We start from the raw sequence: 26,380 nt of genomic DNA, 5'->3' as shown, positions 1-26,380 counted from the left end.
AGCTTTTGCAAAGAAAATTAACAAATCACAGAGACAAACATTCAAAAAAGTTGGTTTATTTATTATAGAGAAAGACACAAAATTCACTCACGGGCAGTTATACGTTGCATTGTCACAATGAAAGTCCAAACACAGAATCAAAATTCAATGCGATATTGACAAAAATGTAATTAAAAAAATAGTTTTTACTGAAGATTTTTAGTAAAAGTGTAAGTTTAAAAAGTATTTGCGTGTTAATTTCAAAACCAAACAGAACAAAATTGTATAACGCAATGAATAACTAACACAACAAGAAACATAATTTACTTTCAAATTATTACATTTTACTTTTTTATTATATGGTTAATTACTCGCTGTAATGTAAAGTAGTTAGTTCTATTATGAATATATAACAATTCCCATGAAAATAAAAATCTGTTTAAATTGTACATCCGCATCCCCATACATGAGCAGCAGAAATGCAAAGTGGCTAGGGGGCCCAGGGGTTGGCGAGTGAAGTGAGCAGGGGGCAAAGCCCCCTAGGTTTAAAAAAAAGGTAATATGCACCCCTCCAGTAATTTAACTTAATATTAAAATATTTAGAATAACCCGCCAGTTTATCTCTTTAAGCATTTTTTTCTAGTTTTTCATCATACAGTCAATGTTATTAGTAATCTAGAAAGAAACTTTGAATTTTGCAACATGTGAAACAGTCTTTGTGAGAGGCTGCTTCCAGCTCATGAAGTTAGCTAGCTCTATTGGCCCAGCAGTCTCCTAGGTTTACCCCTGGTTCTATACGCATGTGCAGAAAGCAATTTTCAGTTTAACAACTTGTGTTGAAGGCTAGAACCCATTATTTCAGCATTAAAATGAGGATCACCCTTTTTTCTTTTAATCATGTATTTGCACTTAACATTCAAGCTTTTCCTGGTCAATGCAGTGCAGCATAAGCCAGCAAAGAGATTGAAAAAGTTCAGTACAATTTGCTACCTTAAAGGTAGCAACAGTAATACAAAAAAACAACAAAACAAATTAGATAAATATTAGGAATGCATTAAGCACAAGATAGTGATCAGAATGACACTTAGCAGAACCTTGATTTTCACTCACCTCTGAGGAGGACCACCAGATGGTGCTATATTTGAGAAAGTCACCTATGAAGTGTTTGTGGAAAAGAAACTAGCAGTATGATATCCTGTTTCAGAGACGTTCAGTCCTGGTGCGGAAAGAACAGGTATGTAGATAAACATTTTTTCCACCGTTTGCCGGTTTTGCACTATACAAGAAACACCTGACCACAATGAGATTAGCGCTAATAGACACATCCAGGGCCTTATGTACAGTAGTGCAGTGTGTGGGGTATGCATGTCCTGTCTGCGTTTTTGTTACTTGTCCTTTTTCACTTCAAAGTAATAAACCTGAGGTTTTCATGCTTTAATTTAAGCAGCACATAGCCAATATATTTTCATGGACAGGCTCAAACTTTACTTAACATTTAAATCTGTATGACTGTAGCTTGTGATGATATCAGCAGGTACCAAAATGATTTGATGCTAGTCAACATAAGACCATATACAGTATTGTAAAAGAAAGCACAGACAGTATAAAGGGTTGGGGTTTTCTGGCCCCGTATATTGCGGACACTCCACAATAAGCAAACAAAAGGTCAAAGATATAAACAAAACAGTTCATGTGCGACGCCGTTCAGAGGCGTCGAAGGCCATTTTATAGGGGAGGAGCCGGAAGTGGAGGAATGCTGGGAAGGAACCGTGAGGGAGGATGGGACTGCTGACGTCAAGGAAGATGGAGGAGGAAGGGCGGAAGTGGACGTACTGCGGGAAAGTTACAATGGCGAAGCGTCTTTTTTCCTGAAAGACAAAGGAGAAAGGTTAGTACCCCACCACTCCCTACTGGTGAACGTCTTTCGAAGTGGTGCAAGGTCCGTCCGTGGCCTCCTACTCGCGCATGCGTGACACGACCCCCTTAGCCCAAGACCGCCAGGTCCGGCGGACCTAACTGAGAGGTCGTGATGCGAGTTGGCGTGAAGGCTGCCGCAGCAATAAGTAACCGCAAACTTATAGGGCTGAAAGTCCAGAAACCACCTGGTGACCCGCGGATTCGACTCTTTGTGGAGGGACATCCACTGAAGAGCAGCGTGACCAGTCACCAGAGTGAATTCGCGACCCAAAAGGTAATACCGGAGATAAGTCACAGTCCACTTAATGGCCAGAGCTTCCCTCTCCACTGCCGCGTACCGGCTCTCCCGGTCCAGCAGTTTCCGGCTCAGGTACATTACGGGGTGTTCGACACCTTCGATACTTTGGCTCAACACGGCGCCCAGGCCGTCGGACGGGGCCATTCCAAGATGTCTTTAACTTTGGAGCATTGGGGTCTCACCTGTCCTCGCCCCACCAGGTAGCCTAAATACTTGGATTTCTTTAAGCCAAAGAAACATTTACGGGGGTTAATGTGGAGGCCGGCCTTAGCCAGTGTCGCGAGGACAGCAGAGACCTGCAATAGATGTTCCTCTCAGGTGCCGGAATAGATGACGACGTCATCCAGGTAGGCGGCACTATAGGACTGGTGGGGCTTCAGCACTCTATCCACCAGACGCTGAAATGTCGCTGGGGCCCCGTGCAGCCCAAATGGGAGGACCTTGTATTGCCAATGTCCGCTAGGGGTGCTAAAGGCTGTTTTCTCTTTTGCAGATGCCGTTAAAGGAATTTGCCAATACCCTTTTGTCATGTCAAGGGTAGTCAAGTATCAAGCCGCACCCAGCCACTCGAGCAGGTCGTCAAGGCGTCGAACTTGGAGACCTGGTTTAGACGTCTAAAGTTGTTGCAGAATCTCCAGGAGCCATCCGGCTTGGAAACAAGGACGATAGGACTGGACCAAGGACTATGGCTTTCCTCTATAATGTCCATATCCAGCATCCACTGCACCTCCAGTTCCACTTCGGCGCGTTTTGCCTCCGGGAGTCTATAGGGCCTCTCCCGGACGATTACTCTGGGGTCCGTGACTATGTCGTGCGCAATCAGCGAGGTCCGGCCTGGTGCCTCGCTCACTACATCGGGGATGGCGTGGATAGTCTGGGTTATCTCCCGCCGCTGTATGGGTGTTAGCTTGTCGTCGAGGTTAAGGGCAAATGTGCTAGCGAACAGGGAGAGGGATCTACTAGTGTCGGGAGATTCCTCCCGGTCCTTCCAAGGTTTTAATAAATTAACATGGTAGATCCTCTCGCTCAGTCGATGATTCGGTTGCTTAACTAAATAGCCGACGAGCCCTTTTCGTTCCTTAACCTCGTATGTCCCTTGCCAATGAGCTAGTAGCTTTGAATGGGAGGTAGGGACGAGTACCATTACTCGATCCCCCGGGCGGAACTCCCGGAGGACGGAGTTGCGGTTGTAACATTGGGCCTGCGCTGCTTGTGCACGGGTCACGTGATCCTTTAGGATGGACCTGATTTTAGCGAGCCTGTCACGCAGTTGCACCACATACTCCAATATATTGGAGGAGGGAAGGGCCTCAGCCTCCCAGCCCTCTTTTAGTATGTCCAAAAGTCCCCGGGGTTGTCGCCCGTACAATAGCTCAAAAGGAGAGAAGCCCGTAGAGGCCTGGGGCACTCTCGGTAGGCAAAAAGCACGAGCGGCAGGAGCTGGTCCCAATTCCTGCCATCGGCGCTGACCACCTTGCGAAGCATCTGTTTAAGCATCTGGTTAAAACGTTCTACCAGCCCGTCTGTCTGGGGGTGGTAGACAGATGTCTTCAGGTGCTTTATTCGCAGTAATTTGGCAACCTCCTTGAACGTATCTGAGGTGAAAGGAGTACCCTGGTCCGTGAGGACTTCCTTGGGGATCTCTACTCTTGAAAATAGGTGGACTAATTCCCGTGCGATGCTTGTTGTATTAGCGAAGCGCAGGGGAACCGCCTCTGGGTATCGGGTTGCATAGTCTACCATGACCAATATGTACTTGTGGCCACGGTTTGAGGGTTCCAGGGGGCCTACCAGGTCTACCCCTATTCGGTCAAAAGGGATGTCTATCAGGGGAATCGGGACGAGAGGAGCACGGTCCTTCCTAGGAATCTGGCGAGTCTGGCACTCCGGACAGGACTGACAGAAACGACAGACCTCCTCGTTGATCCCGGGCCAGTAAAAGTGGAGCTTGATTCTCTCCAGTGTCTTCTCAGCCCCGAGGTGGGCGCCTAGGAGGTGAGCGTGAGCCAGCTCGCACTAACAACAGTTTCCGCACCTCCCCCTCGTGGGTTGCGACCCGATACAACAGATCATTCTCCAGTACAAAGACGGGCTCACGTGGCATGGAACCGTTAGCTTGTGAGCTGCCTGGAAGAACAATCGCATTCCGGGCAAACCGCAGGGAATTGTCATTCCACTGCTCCCTTTTAAACGAGGCAGGCGTGGACCGAAATTGATGGACCAAATTGCTTAAGGGGTCTTGTGAGCAGTTTGGGGGAAGGGTTCCCTGGCTCGTCCTTTCTCCAGCGGATGCTTCCGGGTCAGAGTCTGTCGCCTGAGAAACCTCCCCCGATGTGCCTGCGCCATTTTGGCTTGCCTCAGAGCATGGTGTGGAGACCGCGGGAAGGGTGCCTCGCCCCTTCATAACCAGACCTAGCGAGGCCCCGGGAGCGGTGTTCGTCTTACCGCTTTTCCTGTGTGACCAGTCTTGCCCCAAAATTACCGGATAGGGAGGATCGGGTAACACCGCAACCGTCAAGTTGGAAACTTGCCCCTTCCAGGCGATGTAACAGCGGGCGCTGCGGTAAGACTTGGTCTCCCCGTGTATACAAGTGACCTGAAAGTGCTGTGCCAGCCACTGTCGCGGTAACACGTAAAGGCGAGCGACAATGGTAATGTTGCTGCCGGAGTCAAACAAAGCCACCACCGAGTGCCCATTCAACAACACCACTCCCGTGTTTGGACTTGCCAGAGGGTGTGACGGAGTACAGTACCTTTTGGCGGCTGCCCAGGTGCAGTCCATCGGCTCCACTGCCGTGTTGAGGGGACAGGTAGGAAGAAGGTGGCCGACCTCGCCGTACTTGTAACAGCGCGGGGCGGCCGGTTTTTCTTTTGGCCTCGGGGTCGCTTCTGCCGCGCGTCGAGAAGGATCGGGGGTGGCCGCCCGTCCCTGTCAGGTCCCACGAGCATGCCTTTCCGACCCCCGCCTTGGTAGACCGCCAGCTGACGCTCCAAGACCTCCAGGAGGCCTGGCATATCCTTAAAAGGATGGCGCCGGACCTGCTGGGCAAGGGAGCTGGGCAGAGCGTTCACCAGGCCCTCGCAAGCCACCTACTCTACGACCTTCCGGGCCTGGGGGCCTTCGGGCCGTAACCAGCGCCCCATTTTGCCCCAGAAGTTGAAGGCCTGCGCACAGGCCGGCCTCTCTGGGTCGAACTGCCAGCTCCGCCATTCGGCCGCCTGCTGGCCTGGCGTGATGCCATACCGCGCCAGGATCTCCTGTTTCAGGAGGTAATAACTTGTGGCCTCCTCGATGGGGAGGTCGTAATAAGCCCGCTGCGCGGGTCCCTTCAGATAGGGAGCCAGATTGGACGCCCACTCGGACCACTGCCACTCGTTCCGGGTGGCCGTCCTCTCAAAGATCCCCAGGTAAGATTCTATGTCGTCCGCCTCCGTCATGGGTACCAGAGGGGGGGCGTTGGACGAGGCGGGTCGGGCCTTACCCTCTGGGCTTCCGCCAGTTTGGCCTTCGTCTCCTCCAACTCCCGGGTGGTGTTGGCTTGCGCCTGCTGCAGGGCCAGGATCTGTGCATTCATTCCCTGCAGCACCGTGTTGAGGTCTTGCCCTTCGGTCACTTTTTTATCGGGCTTTTACCTGCCGGCTACGCCACTGTAAAAGAAAGCACAGACAGTATAAAGGGTTGGGGTTTTCCGGCCCCGTATATTGCGGACACTCCACAATAAGCAAACAAAAGGTCAAAGATATAAACAAAATAGTTCATATGCGCGGCCATTTTATAGAGGAGGAGTCGGAAGTGGAGGAATGCTCGGAAGGAACCGTGAGGGAGGATGGGACTGCTGACATCAAGGAAGATGGCGGAGGAAGGGCGGAAGTGGACGTACTGCGGGGAAGGTTACAATGGTGGAGTGTCTTTTTTCCTGGAAGACAAAGGAGAAAAGTTAGTACCCCGCCACTCCCTACCGGCGAACGTCTTTCGAAGCGGTGCAAGGTCCGTCTGCGGCCTCCTACTCGTGCATACGTGACAGTATGTTAACATTAGGGTAGCCTACACACAAAAAGGAAAATTCCTGAATAGCTTCACCAGAATTGTCTGGTCAAAAACTGCACTGATGTGTGTGTACAAATGGTAAAGGAATGGACACCTCTGTGAGTTACCCTGATCTGCAACTAATCAACATATGCTTTAAAAATTCTACCTATTGAAAGCTGTCTTGACTTAATAGCAACAGTAAATCTTCCTTCCACTTACCGCCACGTAATTCTTTCAGATTGTCTCTTTGACAGTCATAGTCTTTCCGTACCTTAACCTCTAAAATTTATTTTAGAAGATGAACATTCATTCAGATCTGTTCTAGCTCCATTTCTGGATTTAAGATCGGACATACCACATCAATGTCCCTTCCACAAAACACTTCTTCTACAAGCTTCCAAGAAGTCAACTTTCAGGCTTCCAAATACATGTCTACCTCTTGTTATCTTGTTGTCCTGTTTGCCCAGTGTGCTGGATTCTTATATTTTCTTAATTACTCGCTAGCTCTGCAGCCTTCACATAATTTATCTTTACAATTATCTGCTACACTTAAAGAAGGAGTCTATCTACTCACACTGGCATTCATCAGGGAAGTTCCTATTTTTCTCATTAGTCAAATCACTTCTCCTACAACCAAAAGTTACCATTCTGTCCATGGAAAACCTCTTAACAAATAAGCTGCTGTAGTAGATAATCTCCAAATATGAAGCCCAAATCTCCTTTGGTGTAAGCTCCCAAGCTAAGGATATCAAACTGTACCTGATCAAATGGGACTTTGGTCCATGATTGATCAATGAACATTAGTATGAAGAAATGTAATTACAATGGAACCTCGGTTTGTGAACATAAATTGTTCCGGAAACATGCTCGCAGTCCAAAGCACTCATATAGCAAAGTGAATTATCCCATAAGAAATAATGGAAACTCAGATGATTTGTTCCACAACCCAAAACTATTCATATAAAAATGATTAATACAATATATAAAGTAAAAATACATAAAACAAATTAACCTGCACTTTACCTTTGAAAAGAATCATGGCTGGTGTGAGTTTCCAAACTCTTGTGGGATTCCAGCCAACGGAACGACATGTGGAAGAGTGTCCCAAAGCAATCGCAGTTTCCCAGCACTATAGCAGTTTGCAATAAAAGCGAATCTGTAAAGATCGCAGACATGCTATAAAGCGCCTGCCGTCGATGGGTGATACAAGAAACATTATAAAGGCACAGGGCACAGTACTACTTGGCAACGATCCTACCTGACTGCTGTGTAAGTGTATAGTAGAGTGTCAGATACTGCTACAATAAATAACCTTGCTGTTTCAAGCTGAATAAAGCTGGTGTTGTTAAAGTACTGAGACTCAGCTTTGTGTTTTGGGGCACAAGACGAGGACTCACATGTCACAGCACGTGCACACACGCACACAGAGTCATAATGCTGTAGTAAACAGTATAAGCTCCTACGGATGTTGACTATATGAGTGACTCAGACAGCGAATAGGAGACGATTGCCCACGAGTGAGAGAGAGAGAGAGAAAGACACACACACACGGCCACTAGAGAGAGACACACACACACACAAACGAGAGAGAGAGACACATACACGTGTACGTGAGAGAGAATTACCATCAGCTCAGTTGTGATCACATGATGCTCAGCAGACAAAGCGTAGCCATACTACTTGTATTGCAAGACCTCACTCATTTATCAAGTCAAAATTTATTAAAAATTTGGCGGTACGGTTGGCTTCCCGGGTCCTCCCTGCGTGGAGTTTGCATGTTCTCCCCGTGTCTGCGTGGGTTTTCTCCGGGCGCTCTGGTTTCCTCCCACAATCCAAATACATACAGGTTAGATGGATTGGCGATTCTAAATTGGCCCTAGTTTGTGTTTGTGTGTGTCCGGCGGTGGGTTGGCACCCTGCCCAGGATTGGTTCCTGCCTTGTGCCCTGTGTTGGCTGGGATTGGCTCCAGTGGACCTCTGTGACCCTGTGTTCGGATTCAGTGGGTTGGAGAATGGATGGATGGAAATTTATTAAAAATTTTAGCTCGTCTTACAAACCACTCAGAAACCAAGTTACTCGCAAACTGAGGTTCCACTGTACTTTTAAACTCTTGAAGTGATATATGTGATTATCAGTTCTGTCAGATTCAATGTAATGCTTTTGCATTTGAGGATGACTGTTTGGACTGCAATGGAGAAAAATAAACATCTGTGCTGGAAAAACCATTCAAAATAACTTTGGACACTGAGTCAAACTAGAAAACTTTTGATTTTATAATGGAAGAAAATTAGAAAACCATTACTAGGAAAACATTCTAATGCATTCAGTAACTCTCCTACATAAGATGTTTCAGTTCTAGTGTTTTCTAACATTCTAACCTGCGAGGTTAACATTAAGGTGAATGGATGCTTATTTTGCAATTATCATTGCTAATAAATTTAATTTGGAATCTTGTTTTTTACTTATGCTTAGTGTTTAGTAAGTAGAAGCATTTTTAGCTATGCTTGGTTTCCTTTTATATTCCTTCGCTTCCCATTACCCTTCCTAATAACTAATTAAATTAATTTCAAGGTGTTGTGTTCTCAGTTAAGGTTTCAGATGGCCCTGAAGTGCCTGTTAATAAGTTTGGCTTTAGGTAGTCACAAAACCTCCAACCTGGGACACATTTGTTAGCAAACAAGAATTTAGTTGGTTTTCTGAATTTCACTTGTTAATCAAAATGACATGACACTTCTGTAGTCTAATTCAAACCAAGAAGAGTCTGGAATGCAATTCATTTAATGTTTTCGTACCAAAAAAACTGGCCTCTTCTTTGCTCTGATGGACACATTTGAGCACCTAAGAGCAGATTGCAACATCTAATCAGCATAAACTTCCCCTCAAAAACTAGCTGTATCTCTTTCTTAGTCTCTAGAAACACTCCATGGATAATCAATTCTAAATTCATCACTTCCAAGCTCACGCTCTCAGCAACTGAACCATATCTGGGTGCAAAAGCCATGCTTTTTGAAAGAAAGATCAGCAGCTAAACTCTTGAGAATACAACTATCACATTAGTGTTGTGTCTTTAAGAGTCACTGTTTTTCTCAGTGAAGTTATAGAGGACACAGGGAAGAGTCTACCATTCACAACAAGCGCATGAGGACCAGACTGCAACCCAGACAAAGAAGAACATAGGAAAGACAAATGAGTGCACTGCAACAGAAGCAACACATTTCACTTTAAACCAGAGCAAAAACAATGTTAGTCTACACAACATGAGACATCTCCTTAAAGGCTTGTTCTCATAAAACTGCTTTATTTATGAAAAAGAGCAATGACAACTATAACTGGCTAGTAAATGGGCAGCTGAACTATTGCTTTCTCATGCTTAATTGTTACTGTGTGACAAGACCAGGGAGAAATGTATCAGGTAACTGTCTGGCGTTTGCCATCATTAGTATAGTATATATATATATATAGTATATAGTACAGTATAGTATATAGTATAACACTCAAGGCCTCTCTCACTTAGATCTGTGTATTCAAACAAGAAAAATTAAGAAGATGTACGTAATAGAAATGCTTGTAAATTCAAGACACTAAACTTCTGCCTTTCTGGATTTATCTATCTATCTATCTATCTATCTATCTATCTATCTATCTATCTATCTATCTATCATATGCAATTATCTTATCATAATACAATGCAATAATTATATTGTTTATGAATTTGTATTATGGTATTTCGTACACAAGTATGGTTCATTGATTTTATAGTCAGTCTAATGACCAGGAAACCCTATTTTGTAGGAAAAGGTAAAAAAAAAAAAAAGTAGAAGCCTTATGGACTTGTTTCATTAATCATCAATTAATACCAAATCACAGCAGACAAGGCTATTTTGCAATTACTGTATTGTGGCACAATAAAACATAACATTACATTCTCAAACACACTTAATCCAGTTCAAGGTTGTGAGGGTCTTTCGGGCACACTGCAGCAGCTAGCCCTTAAAAGGGGGGCAGACCATTTTAGTTATCTGAAATTAGACATGAATTAAAAAATCCGTTCTTTTTGTAACTTTTCTTTCAAGTGAGAATGAAAGCTACGTGCACCTTTAGGTTCCTTTCAGCCCCAGTGGGTCATCCCAATTCAGAGACTCAGATCCTCTTTCAGCCTTCTAGAAATCTGCAGACTCAAAGTTAGCAACTGACCTGACTTAGTCTGAGTGATTGTGTGACATTTGTTTGCATATCATCACTCACTTTTCAACATTCCCATTATTTCCTGTGCCATAGTTATGTTCATGTTATTTATTATTTAGATGAAAATAACTAAATTAAAAGTCTCACACTTGTCAATGCACGTGTTTACAATTTGCATAATTGGACTTGAAGATTTGAATGAATCTTTCACTTGGAGGATTAAATAGCCAACGTTAGTTAGGAAATTCCAATTGGAAATCAGAGAATAAGGCATTTAGGAAGCAAAGAATTTTCTTTTTTATTTAAAGTTGATGTATTTGTTTTTCTTACATCACCACTACAAAGTATTTACTGTGAAGAGAGGATTACTGATTCATCCAAAATGAACGTAAATGAAATTTGCTGTTTAAAGCTCTCTTTTCTGAATGTTTTACTTTGACACACTGCTACAAGGATGTTCTTTCATGCCAAATGCCTGATTAAGCATTGCCTTTCTCCTTTTCATTTATTCACTGACCACAAAATGTATAATCGAATGTATACAGAAGTGTTATGTTAGGTTTTCTTCACTCCTATAAGCAGTTATCAATTTGATTTGCATTATTCAAGAATGGCAGTTGAAGTGCTGCTTACTTTGTTGTGCTCATTCTGTACAAAACAGATAAGTGAGCGAGCAGTCTGTGCTTTCTATTTACATTTGAATTCAATAGTACTTCTTAGGCTACAATATCTTACATTCACTTTGGTTTAGTTAACACAGGATAGAAAATCTAAATAACATGTTCAAAATGCATGCGTAATATGTGCAATAAATTCAATCATGAATAAATCTCAGAACAAAAATGTAATGGCAACAGAGCATTTCTCCCTAAGTCCATAAATAACATCTTGCATAACATGAGGTGTTTTTCTCATTAAGTTTTATTTTATTCATTCGAGTATTGATCTTCTGTTTCATTTGGTACTTATTGATTTTCTTATTTTGCTTTGTGCACTGTATTTTTCAGATTTTCATTACTGGGTAGTACGGCTCTGGATGGTCATAGTCTGCACATCAGCTAAGGTAAGGACATCTTGAAAGTAGTCTAAAGGACACAAAGACAGGAAGAATTTCAGAAATGAGCCTTATCTTTATTTAATAAATAGCTTCATATAGGTAAACAGCAATGGGCTTGTTGGATGTAATTCAAGATTTCATGTGCCTTCTGGACACTTGATATTGCATATGTGCATTTTGAATTGAAGACCTCACTCTTAAAAATAAAGGTTCTAAAATGGCACTTTACTTGGGGTGGGTAGTTTATCATAGATCCATTGGTTGATAAAAACCTTTTCCTTTTTAAGCATTCTTTTCATACTGTATGAAACTGGATATTTGCACTTAGAAAAGGTTGTCAATATGTGGAAAACTAAGACATCTTCAAAGTATCGTAGGCTAACAGGAAACAGACAGATCAAGAAAACCTGGACGTAGCCTGTGCTATTGTATTTAGAAAGTGTTTTATTAAAAACCCCATTGGTGTTATATAAATTTGCTATTATTTATTCATAGCTATGGAGCCTCTTAATGACCTAAATAAATAAATTATCTTTCTGGACAGACATATGGAAATGATTTTCTATGGTTTCCCTATGGCATCACTCTGTAGAACCACTCTGGCACCTTTTATTTTTAAGGGTTGTCACGCACGAGAGCTTGGGGAGCAGCTTAAAGACCTAAAGAGCAGTCTGAAATCGCAAGGCAGGGGATGATGACGGTGTGCTGTCCTTTCTTTCTTTATTTCGACAGGAAAGATGAAAAAGTGCAGCCATGAATCCACCCGAATACTTTAGCCAGCAGAACAAGTCACTTCCGGGTTACTTCCTCCCTTCCCTCTGGTCCCCCTATGATGAAGTCACCACATCCCATCTACCTCAGCGGTTCCTTTCCCAGCATTCCCGTTCCATTTCCGTCGCCACAGCATTTAATGTCCGCCATTTTCATCTGAAACTGTCTGTACTGAGTTTTCATGCTTGACCCAAAAGTCTGTGAAACAAACCGGTTTACAGTATACGGGGATGGACTCCTCAACTCTTTGAACTTGTTGTTTGTGCTTCTTTTACAGGGTGTACACAATGTACACTTTCACAGATGATGGAATGTATTTAATGTTCAGGAGAATCCACCCGTCAAAGCAGAATGGCTTGGCTACCTCAGATGTGTTCATGTCATGTTTTCTGATTAATCAAATGTAATGGGATTAACAATGGGATTGCAAAATGTGGAAATAATGGGAGAACTAATATCTACACAGTCACATACAAATCGTAGGGTAAATGTATTCTGTTTATATCACTCAGCAGTAAATTATAATTTTGGTTCATGTCTGATCTTAGTTATTGATTATGAACTCATTATTCATAAGAACAGAGGTGAACTGAATGTTTACATCAAGGCTGTGTCCTTGGCCAGATCAAAACTATTGGTTTTGTGTGATTTAATCCATAAGAAAGTCGCAATACTGGTTGGAACATTCATTTAAAATTCTGTTTGGCTGTGCTGTACTGTGTGTCCCAACTTAAAGATCATGCATTTGACTTTTTTGGAACTTTGGATTCTGTGTTGTTTTATTAACCTTTGCTGCTTCAAAGTGAACATATTTGGTAAGTTTTAAGGCTTTTTCATTCAGTTATGGACTTTGGTAGCTTTCAGCCCCTTTGTAAGCTGCAAGAACTGAAAAGGTATTTTTAGCATTCATAAAAACACAATTTTATGTGGCAAATTAATGATTGTGAGGAAACACGTTTGATTTAAAAACACAAACGTTATCCTTTAAGTCGTTACAAAGAAAACAGGTAATGACAGTATATACATTTTTGACATGCTGAACTTTTCTGTGATCAGCACATACTTTTATAGGCACATACTCGGCTACAACTGAAACAAGTGTTAAAATGATTCATTAGACTGATTTTGGGAGTGCAATGTAAGCTTAAGCTCCTATTCTTTATGCAAACTTTTCAAAACCATTATCAAAATGTTTTTGCAAAAAAAAGATAATAGTATGCAAAAGAGTATATACATTTATAGATACATTCCAGGACTGGTGCTTCTGATTAATCTCAGTTACCCACATACTGTATAGGCATAAAAATGCAAATTCATTGAAGCTGTTGACCAAACTAACTTGATTTGGTGTGCAAATAGTATATTAATTATTTTCTGCCTGCTGTTCTGTTTTCTGGTTTAGTTTATATTTTTGGGAAGCAGTCAAGGCAGAAATGCCCTTTGCATCCCGGCCGGTTGTTGTAATGTTATAATATAAAAATATACTCCATGCACAGAGAAAACAAGCTTGAGTTCACTCTGAAAGCATCTAAAGCATATTACATTGTTGTCAGATATATGGCAAATACATTTTTGTTATTGTTAATGTCTAAAAGTCATGAGGGAATTCCATGGAACAAATGAGGGAGAAAAAAATTCGGATTTATATAATTAGAGGTCTGCCCATTCGTCTACCATCTAAGCCGCGTAGTCCTGTTCCACTATCGCGGAAGTCTATACTGGAGACGCCAGACCATCACGAAGTGAACTTTCGGAAACATTCAGTCTCACTCATATTCACAGGCGTCACTTTTACACACTGTTATCTGGCGTGTACGACCAAATATTTGCTCTTTTGATTCCTGGGTGGGTGGATGGATAAATGGATGAAGAAGAAAACATCTGTAATAGTCAGAATTCCCAGACTGACCCATTAATTAAAAAAAAAAAATCCACGAAAGTACGATACTTGATTAAATGTAAAGTTTTTACTCTAACATTTGAAGCTTTTGCCCTCCATATTCTGTCTTACCAAATGGTAAATGGTTCGCTTACCGAAAAGTGAATTGGCAAATCCGTAGAGTCTGCAGCCTCTGTTTCCTATAAGCCACCTGGCCGCGAAACTAAAGGGAGTTGCAAAGGTGCAGACGAGCATGTCGCTGATGCTTATATTCAGCAGAATAAAGTTAATCGGGGTACAAATAGCTTCGAACTTGAGAACTAAGGACTAAGAAGTGGTTCCGAAAGCCCAGGAGAAAAATGAGTCCAAGAAAGACGGCCACCACCAAGTGACCGGCTCTGCTGAGTTCCCCTCCCGCGGACGGATGCGACAGTGGCAGATCACGCAAGGAGCCATCGTCCGGAAAAGAGCATTCATTGGTGTTGAAATTGAGAGTGCAACACTGGGTCATCATCATCTAAATGCAAGGAGAAAAGGATTTGCTGTCGTTCACATCCCGCTCACTTATAGCGACATGCAAATAACGGTATGCTAACGAGAAAAGCGGGACTAATGCTTAGAGACCTGTCTCGTCTTCGACCGGCCTCACCAGATAGAGTATGGGGAGAACGTAAAGACGCGTATGTGCTCGGGCTCAAATCTGAAACAAAACTCCCAACTTTAGATTATTCCCCATGCTGTAATCTTGAACGGGGAGGAGCAAATTTGAGAACCGGGAAACAAGCGCTCACAAATTTAAAAAAAAATGCAGAATAATGTAACTCATACCTGTCAGCATTTGTGTGATTAACGGGTATATGAATTATCTTCGGTATCAAAGTAGCGCTTTAATAAGACATACAATAATTGCTATTTAAAACACAGCACACTTCACAATTATTAGCTTTGTTTCACTAACTTTCAAAATGGCACAAAATACTTGTTTTTTATGATAAATTAATAAAAATGCAAGGTGTACCACAGGGTTTTGAGTAGCTGTACGAGCATTGTCGGCATGCATGTGATTTCTTCGTTATGTCCAGTGCGGCTGGGATTGTTGCGGCTTCCTATTAAATAGGAATGCATAAGAAAATGGAAGAATATTGGAAATCGGCAGAAATTACTGAATCTGGCTTGCAATAAAAAAAAAAAAAAAAACCTTCTAAATCTTCCTTGTATGTCCTGATTTGTGTTCCGAGATTTTACCAGCAATGCAGTCGTCCACCAATAACTTAAAAATATGAAACAAATGCAGGACATATTTCAATGTACACTCTTAAAATTTAAAAAAAAATGTTATTAATTTTATTAAAATCAAATAAAATTCCATAAAAGCAAGTCAAGCTGAACAAAACTAGGTTTGAAACAAATCAACCCCCACCCATGAGAAAGAGAGCTAGGCCGGCAGAGTAAGACATTAATAATAGTAAAAATATGTAAATAAATCAACATAAATAGAATAAAAAAGAGGGGAGAGAACCTGCTTCATCAATTTAAATGCTTATTCTAAAATGTTATTGATTAGATCCTGCCAAGTCCTGAAAAGGTTTTGTACAGATCTTCTAAGGGAGAATTTTATTTTTTCCAGTTTTAGATAATAAACATAAGATCAGTTACCCACTGACTTAAAAGAGGTGAGTTGGCATTCCTCCAGTTTAGCAAGATAAGTCTGCGTGCCAATAGTGAAGTAAAGGCAATTACATGTTGTTTGTCCTTCTCCACTTTAAGCCCGTCTGGAAGTTCACCAAACAGAGCTATTAATGGGTTAGGAGGGATTGTGACTCCAAGGCTGTCTGAAAGGCATTTAAAGATTTTGGTCCAGAATGATGTTAATTTGGTGCAGGCGCAAAACATGTGACCCAGTGAGGCTGGAACTTGATTGCAGCGTTCGCAGGTTGGATCTTGCCCTGGAAACATGTTGGACAATTTTAAACGAGACAGACGCACACAATATATAATTTAAAGTTCAATAATTGTATGCTTTGTGCATATGGAACGCGAGTGAATTCTGTACACTCTTATAAATAAAGGTGCCAGAGTGGTTCTTCAGAATGATGCCATTGGGAAGCCAGTTTCAGTTCCAAAATGACCCATCCACATGAAGGTTCCAGAAAATACCTTTATTTATTTAGATCTGTAACAGGCTCTATACAATGAATTAAAACAAATAGATGGTAACAGATTTGTGAAATACCAATGGGTCCTGAGTTTAAAATGTCTTGCACTGCATACAATACTACAGGCTTTTAGGGAGCTGCACCCATTAATTCCCAATAAAGAACTATAAAATACCATTAAAGAACCATTATTTTTAAAAGTGTAGAGATATTTTCATCCATTCCCCCTATACACTACTAGCGCATTTTTCAACCTCCTCAGACCTACACTATGTTTAACTAAAATACTAGGAACTAAGACATTTAGAGATATTTATATAAACAACCTAGTTCCAGCTATAAGCTTTTTCCTATATATAAATTAGCAATCTTGTTAAAAAAACATCCTCAACCTTCCATATCTCACACCCACATCGATCCCAGAGGCTATACTGGTTAGTCTTGATGAAGACACAGAGAGCATTATAACAATATATAAAAATATTTTCAAGTATCTATCCTTTAGTGATCCTAGGGAACGGCTGGAAAAGGACCTTTCAATTAGCATCTCAGAAAAGGAGTGGAACTCATATAGCTCTAGTTCTCTAAGTGCCAAGCTTTTCATGATTAAACTAAAGGCCTTCATCAATCACATTTATGTTGTTTCAAATACCCAGGGCAGGGCCCGACCTGTAAGTGCTGCCATCTACCTCCAGCATTAGGTCAGGTAATTTGGAAACACACTAAATGAGAATCGTTCTGGACAAAAATCTTTACATACTGTACTTCTCAGAAAGCCTTGTTTCAAAATCACTCGTAATCCATTAAAGGTGATACATGGTGTACTCCTGGAAAGCATTAAAGTGCATAGTGATCTCGTGATTGTAATAGGCCATACCCCATGACTACCATGCAGACTTATGCTGCTCAACTGGGAGAATCTCAGCCCATCCTCTATAACTCAGTAAGTGAGTGACATTATCTCACATTAGCAAAATAATCTTATTCTCTCTTAGATGATAAGTCCAAAAATGTTTTATTAACATTATTTTAGAAAAAGCATGCTGTGCCTGTGATTGTCTTTTCATGTTATTAATCATTTTATTATAAAAAAAGATACCTGTGGCTTTTTGTTTTTGCCAGTGTTGCTCTTCTTTTTCTCTTTCTTTTGAGTGGGAATTGAATCTTGCTTTGCTTAGATTTTTTTTTCTTTGTAGTTATTTCAAATTAAATCATTGTAACTGTTATTATTATATGCTTGACTGAGTAGAATTCAATTAAACAAAATAAAAAAAGAAAATGTATATTTTAGATGAACGGTTGGATTATTTCAAACCTTGGGTTACCTTGATGTTTGCTTAAAATGTTTTGTATAATATTACCCATTTTCAAATAAGTGGCAGATCAGAGCTCCTTGACCTTGAGATGGAATCAGCACATTCATTATGTGAATGGACGGATCCATTATTTCAGTATAGGGATGAATAGAGCAATGCTTGTGAATCATGTTTTTCTAAGCAAATCTGTCACCATTTAAATTATATCACCTTCATTTACTGTGGTTATTTTTCATTTATTAAAGTCTCTTTATGGAAGCATTTTCAGAATCAGTGCATTAATTGAATTGACACTCCCTGTTTTTTATAGGATGAAAGATTTCAGCGACATTTGGACAAAAAAAAGTTATTTTCACATAATGTAACCTTTAGTGTGAGTCATGACGAAAACTTTTAATAATTTCTCTTATTATTTTCATGGAGATGCCTTTGAGGTCTGTCCAGTGAACTCTCTGTCTGGATCGGCTGTCTAAATTCATGTTAGAACAGCTTCACTGCATCTTGGAAATGATCAGGGACAGTACATCTGAACTTATTGCTAACAACATAAAGATGAACTCTGCAGTAGATGTAAGTTTGATCTCTTCTCTTCTCTGCCTGTCAAGGACATGTTGATGCAGTATGTTATGTGTCCCTGTAGTGTGTTCACCTAAGGTTTTATATAACACATAATCATTAGATCGACAGAGGGAAAGATTACGTTGTCAGATTAGACAGCCCAGCACAGAATTTACTGTACAATGCCCAAGAGGGAATTTGACTTTATCTGCAATAAATGACCCTAGACTCTCCCTTTGTTTTCTGCCTATTTAAAAAAATCCCCTTTATGTATACTCATTATGTAATTAGTCATTTTTGAAGTTTTCTTCTTACATCTACTTATGAACTTGTCACAGCACTTTATGTCCACACTCAGTAAAGCAGCACTATACAAAACTGAAGATATATACTGAACTCAACTGAAGTGAAATTAATCCTGATCAAGACCTCAGTTGTGGAGGAGTGGTACCAGACGTGATGGGTGGTCTGGATGTTCCTCTGATGTAACAGAGAAGGCCAAGAAAGTGGAATCTGTTACCCAGGACAGAGAGAAGGACCAGGCACTGAGGTTGTTTGATTGCACCACAGAGATCCATTTTTGGCTTACACCAAATAGGTTTGAGCAAACTGTTCAGAGGCTTGAAATAGGGCAGAATGAATGACACCTAAGCTGTTGATCAGAATATTACTTAACAGATGGAATGCACACTTAAACTTTGAATAAAATGTTCTGTAGACATAGTAGGACTGGGTCACTTTAGTAATTTAAAAATTCTCTAGTAACACACTTTCTTCAATATTGAACAAAAGGCAGAAACTGTCCAAATTAATTCAAGATGGTATGTTGCAGTCACAGAGGGATCACACTCTGGACCTTCTTGGTAAAGTCTACTGGAACATAAACCCCTGCCAGTAGTCAACACTTAGATCAAGGAGCAGCAAAGCAGATTCTGTACTGAACAAAGAAAAGTCTGGCAAGTATTTTCCTTTTACTGATATTTTAGGACTCTGGATTTATATATTATTTGTTAACACTGTGATGGTCTATATCCATAGGCACCAATTCCAGAGTGATGCCAAAGAAAACTCACACTGCATAGAAAATTGAGTTATATATCCATGCTGGATGTGTCTGAGTCTGAACATTGCTACAGACTACTTATAAAGGTGGATTTGTACTTGACATGTAAGTAAGCCTAACTGGCAGTCTACAGTGATGTTGACAGCAAAATCATAATGTTACCAAAGTGCCAATAAATCAAAAAGATACAACTTTAATTTAGATCCCTGAAATAAACTGACTTGCCCAACATAATCACAACCTTTTGATTCAATCAAAATGTAATAATCATCTTTAAACAATGACCCATGAAAACAGTTATCACATCCACAGTAGGGTATTTACAGAATGCAATATCAACATCTTCCCAACACACAACATCAACTAGTTTGGCAAAAAAAAAAGCCAGTAATAGACAACTGTTCAGTGAGGCGAGGCAAACATAAGGAGTATCATCTTTAATTTGTAGATAATGGCGATCAAGGCAGGGCGATATTTGCCAAATCTTAATGAAGGTTTTAATAAGCCAGTTTGAAAGACTTTATATTTTGACTTAAAAATTGTCTTTAGCAATGCACTCAAAGTGTTAGTCATGTTGTCTCATTGATTGTATAATTATATTCTTCCATATATGTGTCTTATCCTATGTTACCACAGCTGGAGGAGTATTAATATTATTATTGTTGTTGCTTTTGTCGTTGTTATTGTTGAGATTATTAGTTTTTGTTTTGTGAAAAATAAAACTCTACAAAAACAAGTTTCAAGCCATGAATTTATATCAACTTTCTTGTTATTCCAAATAGATTCATAAATATGAAGGTGCCAGATTCTTCATGAAGTCTTTTTAAAATTATGCTACAGGGGAACCATTTTTAGTTACCAAAAGAAGTTTCCAGAAAGAATCTTTATTTATTTAGATCCATAACAGAATACATAAATAAACTTGAATAGATAACAGATTTGTAAAATAAAACTGGGTTCTTTATTTTAAAAGACTACAGGGTAAATTTGAGTTTTCTTGATCTGTCAGTATCCTGCTAGGTCGCCAACTGTACATTAACATTTTTTATTGTGTTGTCCGCATATTAGGAACCTTTTTAAACTTAAACAACTAATTTAATATGCTAAGAACCCTTCTCAGATCTTAATATTTTTTTGTTAAGCAATGACTATATGAGGAACCGCACAACCCATTAAAAGTGATATTTTAGAACCATTTTTTTAAAGAATGTAGCATAAATATTTCCTAAAGAGAAAAAAAAAATCCAGTGTACCCAACAATGCTTTTCAACAAGCTTTCAAAACCTCTGCTCTTTTATATATAGAAGACCATTGAAGTTAATGTTTAGTAATATTTGTAAGCACTTTGAGCTACATTATTTGTATGAATATGTGCTATATAAATAAATGTTGTTGTTGTTGTAGTCTAAATAAAAACATTACAACAGTCATCTGCAGCAGAATCTTTCAAAGCCATGACCAATCCCTGAACTCAAGCAATAACTTTTTGCCCCCTAAATGTTTATAACAAGTCCGCACTCATAGCTGTTCCCATGTATTCCTGGTCGCATGTGAAAAATGACACAAGAGTTTAAAGATCAAGGGCCACTTCTGTATTCCATTCAGTTTCTGCATTTGCAGATCAAGATTTGATTTTATATACTTAACTTTAAAGCAAGTTCATTTAAAGTAGTACAGATCCTTCTTTATTCCACCCTCTTTATAATTTTCAGGGATAGGATTTCAAGGTGGATCTGAAGCTTGGAAAGTATACAGTTTAGGGGACTAAGAGTTTGTACCTCCAAATATGAGTTTATCTACTTCCAGGAAATGGTCACTTGCTCTGAGCTGGTTAGAGTGGAGCAGCTGCCTCAAGTGGAGTGTTTCAAGTATTTTGGGGTCTTGTTCACTAGTGAGGGTACAGTACATACAGTATTATCATGTGAATGACCAGCAAATTTGTACTAAGGTGGCAGTGGTGTAGAACACTGGATTTATAAAATATAAAATAAGTTATTGGATGAAGCTTTCTGCTTACTTACGAGACGAGATCCCCATCAATGCCTGTAATCAAGAGCTGGGAATAGTGCTGTTGTGCAGGATTGTTAGACTAACTTTCTGGGGTAGGATGAGGAAATCAACAATATGGATACATCAAGGAAGAACTATTGCTTATTTGGGAAGAGAGAAGCTAGTTGTGTTTTGGGGATGCCCTCTGAATGCTTCTTGTAAGAGGTGACCAGGTATAGTTAATTAGAGAAGATACAGAACAGACAAAGGGCAAAATGAAGGGAGTGTCTGAGAATTCTCTAGAAGAATTAGGAGATTACTGCTTGGAACAGGATATGCAGGTCTGTCCAAATCATTATACAGCACATTAACCTTCACCGTGGCAAGCAGGTGGCAAGTGAACTATATAAGTATAGAAAAATGCACAGCTTAGTTTGGTGATATAGATAAACACAATCATTATTAGTACGCAGAAGATATCTAAATTAGAAAGTCATTGACATTCACTGATTTCTCAGTATAAATTATTTTTTGCATGACAGTGCCAACAATACCTTTTTTGTGATAAAAGTTATGCTAAAGGTAAAAAAAACAATGGTCCTGAAAATCAATATAGATTAGATTAGATTAGATTAGGTTAGATTAAATAAAATGTATTAGTCCCAAGTCAAATTTTAACAATCAAGATAAGTAGTAAAACAACCAACAACATAGCTTTCACTCCATACTCATTCTACCCAAAACAGGTCCCTAAAAGATCAAAAGTCTTTGATGCCCAGGCACACCGGGAAAGAGGCACTATAGGTACAGTAAACCCAACAGAAGAGAAGAGCCACAGTAAAGGGATACTTTAACAAAAAAGACTGGGAATGAGACACAGACCTCCAGCAAACCACCCCCCAATCAAATAAACAGGGGCCTGACACTTCTCAGTATTGGAGAGACAGATTATCTGTTAATTCATGCTTCTGAAGTTAAATTCAGTAAAATAAATGGGATTTCCAGCACTTTAAAGAGAGATAAAATCAGAAGATTTCAAATTAGAGGCTGGAACAAGTATTGTAGCAATCATACCAAGGAAAATACTATACATGTAGCACCTGCTAGAAAACAGCGAAAATAATAATAATAATAATAATAATAATAATAATAATAATAATAATAATAATAATAATAATAATAATAATTTAATAATAATATTTTTACATTTTTATAGTGCTTTTCTCACTACTCAAAGTGCTCTTACAGCAGAGGGATCCAAGAGAAGGCAAAGTTAATGTTAAGAAAATTTTTCTTGGTTCTAATCAGTACTTACATACAAAATGTTCACATACTTCTAAGTAAATGTTGCATAAAAGAAGATGAAAGATAGACACTGTGACAATGTATGGCTTCTGGGTGACCTAAACAGCTTTTCTTCTAAAGAGGCAGGCACTGTCTAAGGAGAGTGTGGAAACCAGGAAACATCAGCCTAACCAAATGAAGCTTAACTTCTAAAAGATCATGTGTTTAAAAAGGACTGCAATTGGTCCTACATGACTTGAAGTGACCCCAGTGCTTAGGAGCTTACTTAGCTTTGTACATGATCATTAAATGAATCACCAGAAACATACCAACTTGGCAGAAGCCATGGAAGTTCAACTGCTGTGACATCCCTTTGTCAAAGAAGTACAAATTAAGTGTAGGCAGTTGTTGAATAATTAGTGTCTTCACATTGATGGCTATTAATGACATTTGGAGAATACAAATCACTACATGGTTCTAATTCATACTGTGTTAAAGTGTAATTTTATTTCCTTACTTCTTTTAGTTGTAGCTTGATTCCCAGCCAGTTGCTCCCTGCGTGGAGAGTGGATTTTCCTCCAGCGTTTTCATAGGGTTTTTCTAAGTTTCCATTTTTTCTGTCTTAGCCCAAACTTGTTAATTGGCAACTCTAATTTGACCTAACATGAATGAGTGTGGCTTTGGCATAGCTATGGCTTGCTATGGATAGACACTGCATGCAGTGTTAGAGGCTGTCTTCTCCATGATGTAATTAGAATAGGCTCCATATCAACAACACCCCTAACTGGATTAAGTGGGTTAAGAAAATGGTCAAAGACAATATGCCCTACACAGTGATATATTAAAACAGTCAAAAAACTAATCTCATGTATTTATGTTGGTACTTATGTATGTATTTTGACAAAATTGGTAGTAAATCTAAGGCTGGCACAAGATTAATATTAGCAGTTATTCTTCATTCTTCCGCCATTGCTGGTCCCAAGCCCGGATGGAAAAGGAGGAGGGTTGGGCATCGGGCCAGCACCCCGACCCCATAAAAATAAAACCCGCTACTGAAACGCCAAGAGAATCACAACAAATTCAACTACCCAACAACGGAGGCTGATCCCCTGTGATGGTGCTGGAACAAAGCCCATCTGTGGCCGTACTCGTACTATCACCACAAGCAACAGGAGCGCTCATGGAGTGGAAACTGGTCTCCGACCGAATTATCACCGCCCGCTTCTGATTCCGACAGGTGAAAGTCACAGTCATCCAGATATACGCCCCAACAGAGGAATCCGACGAAGCAGCAAAGGAAGCGTTCTACGACCAGCTCCAAGACGAGCTGACGATTGTACCACGCCACGATTTGCTCCTTGTCGTCGGCGATTTCAATGCTCAATTAAACTGCAACCGTTCGGGCTTCGAGGCGACAATGGGTTCGCATGGATCAGGCGCTTGAACAAACAACAACGGCGAACGACTGCGCTCACTCTGCGCCATGAACAATCTATGCATCAGAAATACTTTTTTCCAGCACAAAAGGATCCATAAGATGACGTGGCGATCTCCAGGAGGACTAAACAAAAATGAAATCAATTACATCTGTGTCAGCAAAAGATGTCACTTGTCCTTACTAGATGTGAAAAGCCAGGGAGGAGCGGACGTCGGCTCTGACCATAATCTACTAGTCGCCAAATGCCGGCTAAAACTTATGCGATCGACACCTAAACCTCAACGACCAAGACCCTTCAATGTTACAAAGCTCAAAGAGATGCTTGTAGCCCAACAGTTCCAACTCGAGCTCCGAAATCGCTTTGAAATACCCGCAGAAGCAGACAGCGAAGAATCGATTGATGATGACTGGACACTACTCCACCAGACTGTCATCGAAAGTGCCACAACTACAATCGGTCGAAGACGAGGCACATACCGAGAACGCTGGATAAAAGATACCACCTGGGACCTAAGTTGCTTGAAACAAGTTCGCGATCGGGAGCCCCCTGGACCTGGTCTCACTGCGTCAGAGGAGCACTACCAAGCTGTGGATCGAATGGTCAAACGAAGCTGCCGCCAAGATAAGCACGATTGGATCAAAAAGAAAGGACATGAGGCGCAAGAAGCCGCGGATAGGAACGACACTAAAACACTATACAGGATCGTCCGAGAACTGAGTGGCGCGCCCAGCAGGAGAGGTGTACCAATCAAAGCAAAGGATGGTCACCTATTGCTAACCACCAAAGCACAAAAAAAAAACGATGGGTTGAGCACTTTGCTGAGCTCCTGAACCAACCAGAACCCACATCAACATTCACAGACGATCTTTTAACAAGCTGCCAATCGACCTTCCAGTCGAAGTTGGACCGATCACACCAGCAGAAACCAAGTCAGTGATTACAGCCCTTAAGACTGGTCATGCACCCGGCATGGACGAAATTGCTACCGAAATGTTAAAACATGCAGGACAACCACTTATAGACCATTTTACATCTCTCTTTAATGGGTGCTGGGAAACAGCGACTGTCCCAGAGGAATAGAGAAAAAGGGTCATCGTAAAAATTCTAAAGAAAGGGAATCTCGCCGACTGCAACAACTGGCATGGAATTACCCTCCTTTCCATCCCAGGCAAAGTGCTGTGCTCTCTCCTGCTCCGACGCCTACGCCAAGCTGTTGACCATCTACTCCCTGAAAAAACAAGCAGGATTCCACAACGGGAGATCCTGTTCCGAACAAATCTTTGTCCTACGAACAATCATCGAACAAAGTACCGAATTGCAGCAAAAACTGTCTATAAACTTTATTGACTTTACTAAGGCCTTCGACAGTATTCACCGAGAGACACTATGGAAAATTGCCTATGGCATCCCAGTGAAGTTCGTTAACATGTTATGAAATATATACAATGAGTCGAGCTGCAACGTACACACGGACTACGGCATCTCCGAAGCCTTCCGGATTGACACAAGCGTGCGCCAAGGCTGTATCATTTCGCCATTTCTATTCCTGCTGGCACTTGACTTCGTCATGCGCCATGCCCTTGGACACGTCGACCATGGCCTTCAGGGCCGCGATGGGAGACGAATAGCAGATCTGGACTTTGCGGATGATATCGCTCTACTTGGCCCCACCCAACAATCCCTCCACGATCTCACTGAACTACTACAACACGAGGCGGCAAAAATCGGGCTCCGAATTAGTGAGGCCAAGAGCAAGGTCATGCACATCGGCTATGCCATGCAAACATCCCGGTCTCCATCGGCCAACAACAGCTTGAGGAAGTCAACCTCTTCACCTACCACAGCAGCACCATGGCGCCAGACGGGGGGACAGACATCAACATAGCCTGCCGTATTGGGAAAGCATCATTAGTAATGCGACAACTGTGACCAATATGGCAATCCAACGCTATTACACTGCCAAGGAAGATACAACTGCTAAACACGATCGTCATCCCTACGGCGATATATGCGAGCGAAACTTGGAAGTCATCTGCAGCGATCACGAGATGCCTAAATGTCTTTCAGCAACGTTGCCTACGGCGAATACTGAAGGTCCCCTACCAGGACCACGTCAGTAATGACGAAATCCATCAATGAACAGCTAACCAACCTCTAGCAAGCACTGTAGCGGAATGCCGCTTTCGATTTGCTGGCCACATCCTCCGGCAACCGATACATCGCCTTCCAACGATCGCTATGAGCTGGATGCCCACCCGTGGTACACGAAAGCATGGCTGCCCAAAACAAACATGGCGGCGTTCTTTCAACGAAGACCTACGTGCTGTAGACATAACACGGGACGAAGCCAAAGCCATTGCCGCTGACTGAATTCATTGGCGATCTCTTGGCGCCCAATGCGCCACCCGGCGTGGGAGGAACTAAGCCTAAGCTAAGCTAAATTCTTGATGTGCTTATA

At 41.2% G+C, this 26,380-nt stretch overlaps 2 pseudogenes; one reads left to right on the top strand and one right to left on the bottom strand.

The window, feature by feature from the left end:
* Positions 1–14,628, bottom strand: part of LOC120538206 — a 29,604-nt pseudogene extending 14,976 nt beyond the window's left edge.
* Positions 14,629–23,597: 8,969 nt separating this feature from the next.
* On the top strand, positions 23,598–24,752 carry LOC120538205 (annotated as a pseudogene).
* The last annotated feature ends 1,628 nt before the right edge of the window (positions 24,753–26,380 follow it).

This window comes from Polypterus senegalus, chromosome 10 (genome assembly GCF_016835505.1).
Source record: "Polypterus senegalus isolate Bchr_013 chromosome 10, ASM1683550v1, whole genome shotgun sequence".
NCBI lineage: Eukaryota > Metazoa > Chordata > Cladistia > Polypteriformes > Polypteridae > Polypterus > Polypterus senegalus.
The sequence above is the reverse complement of the archived record's forward strand: the minus strand, read 5'-3'. Positions and strand labels throughout refer to the sequence as shown.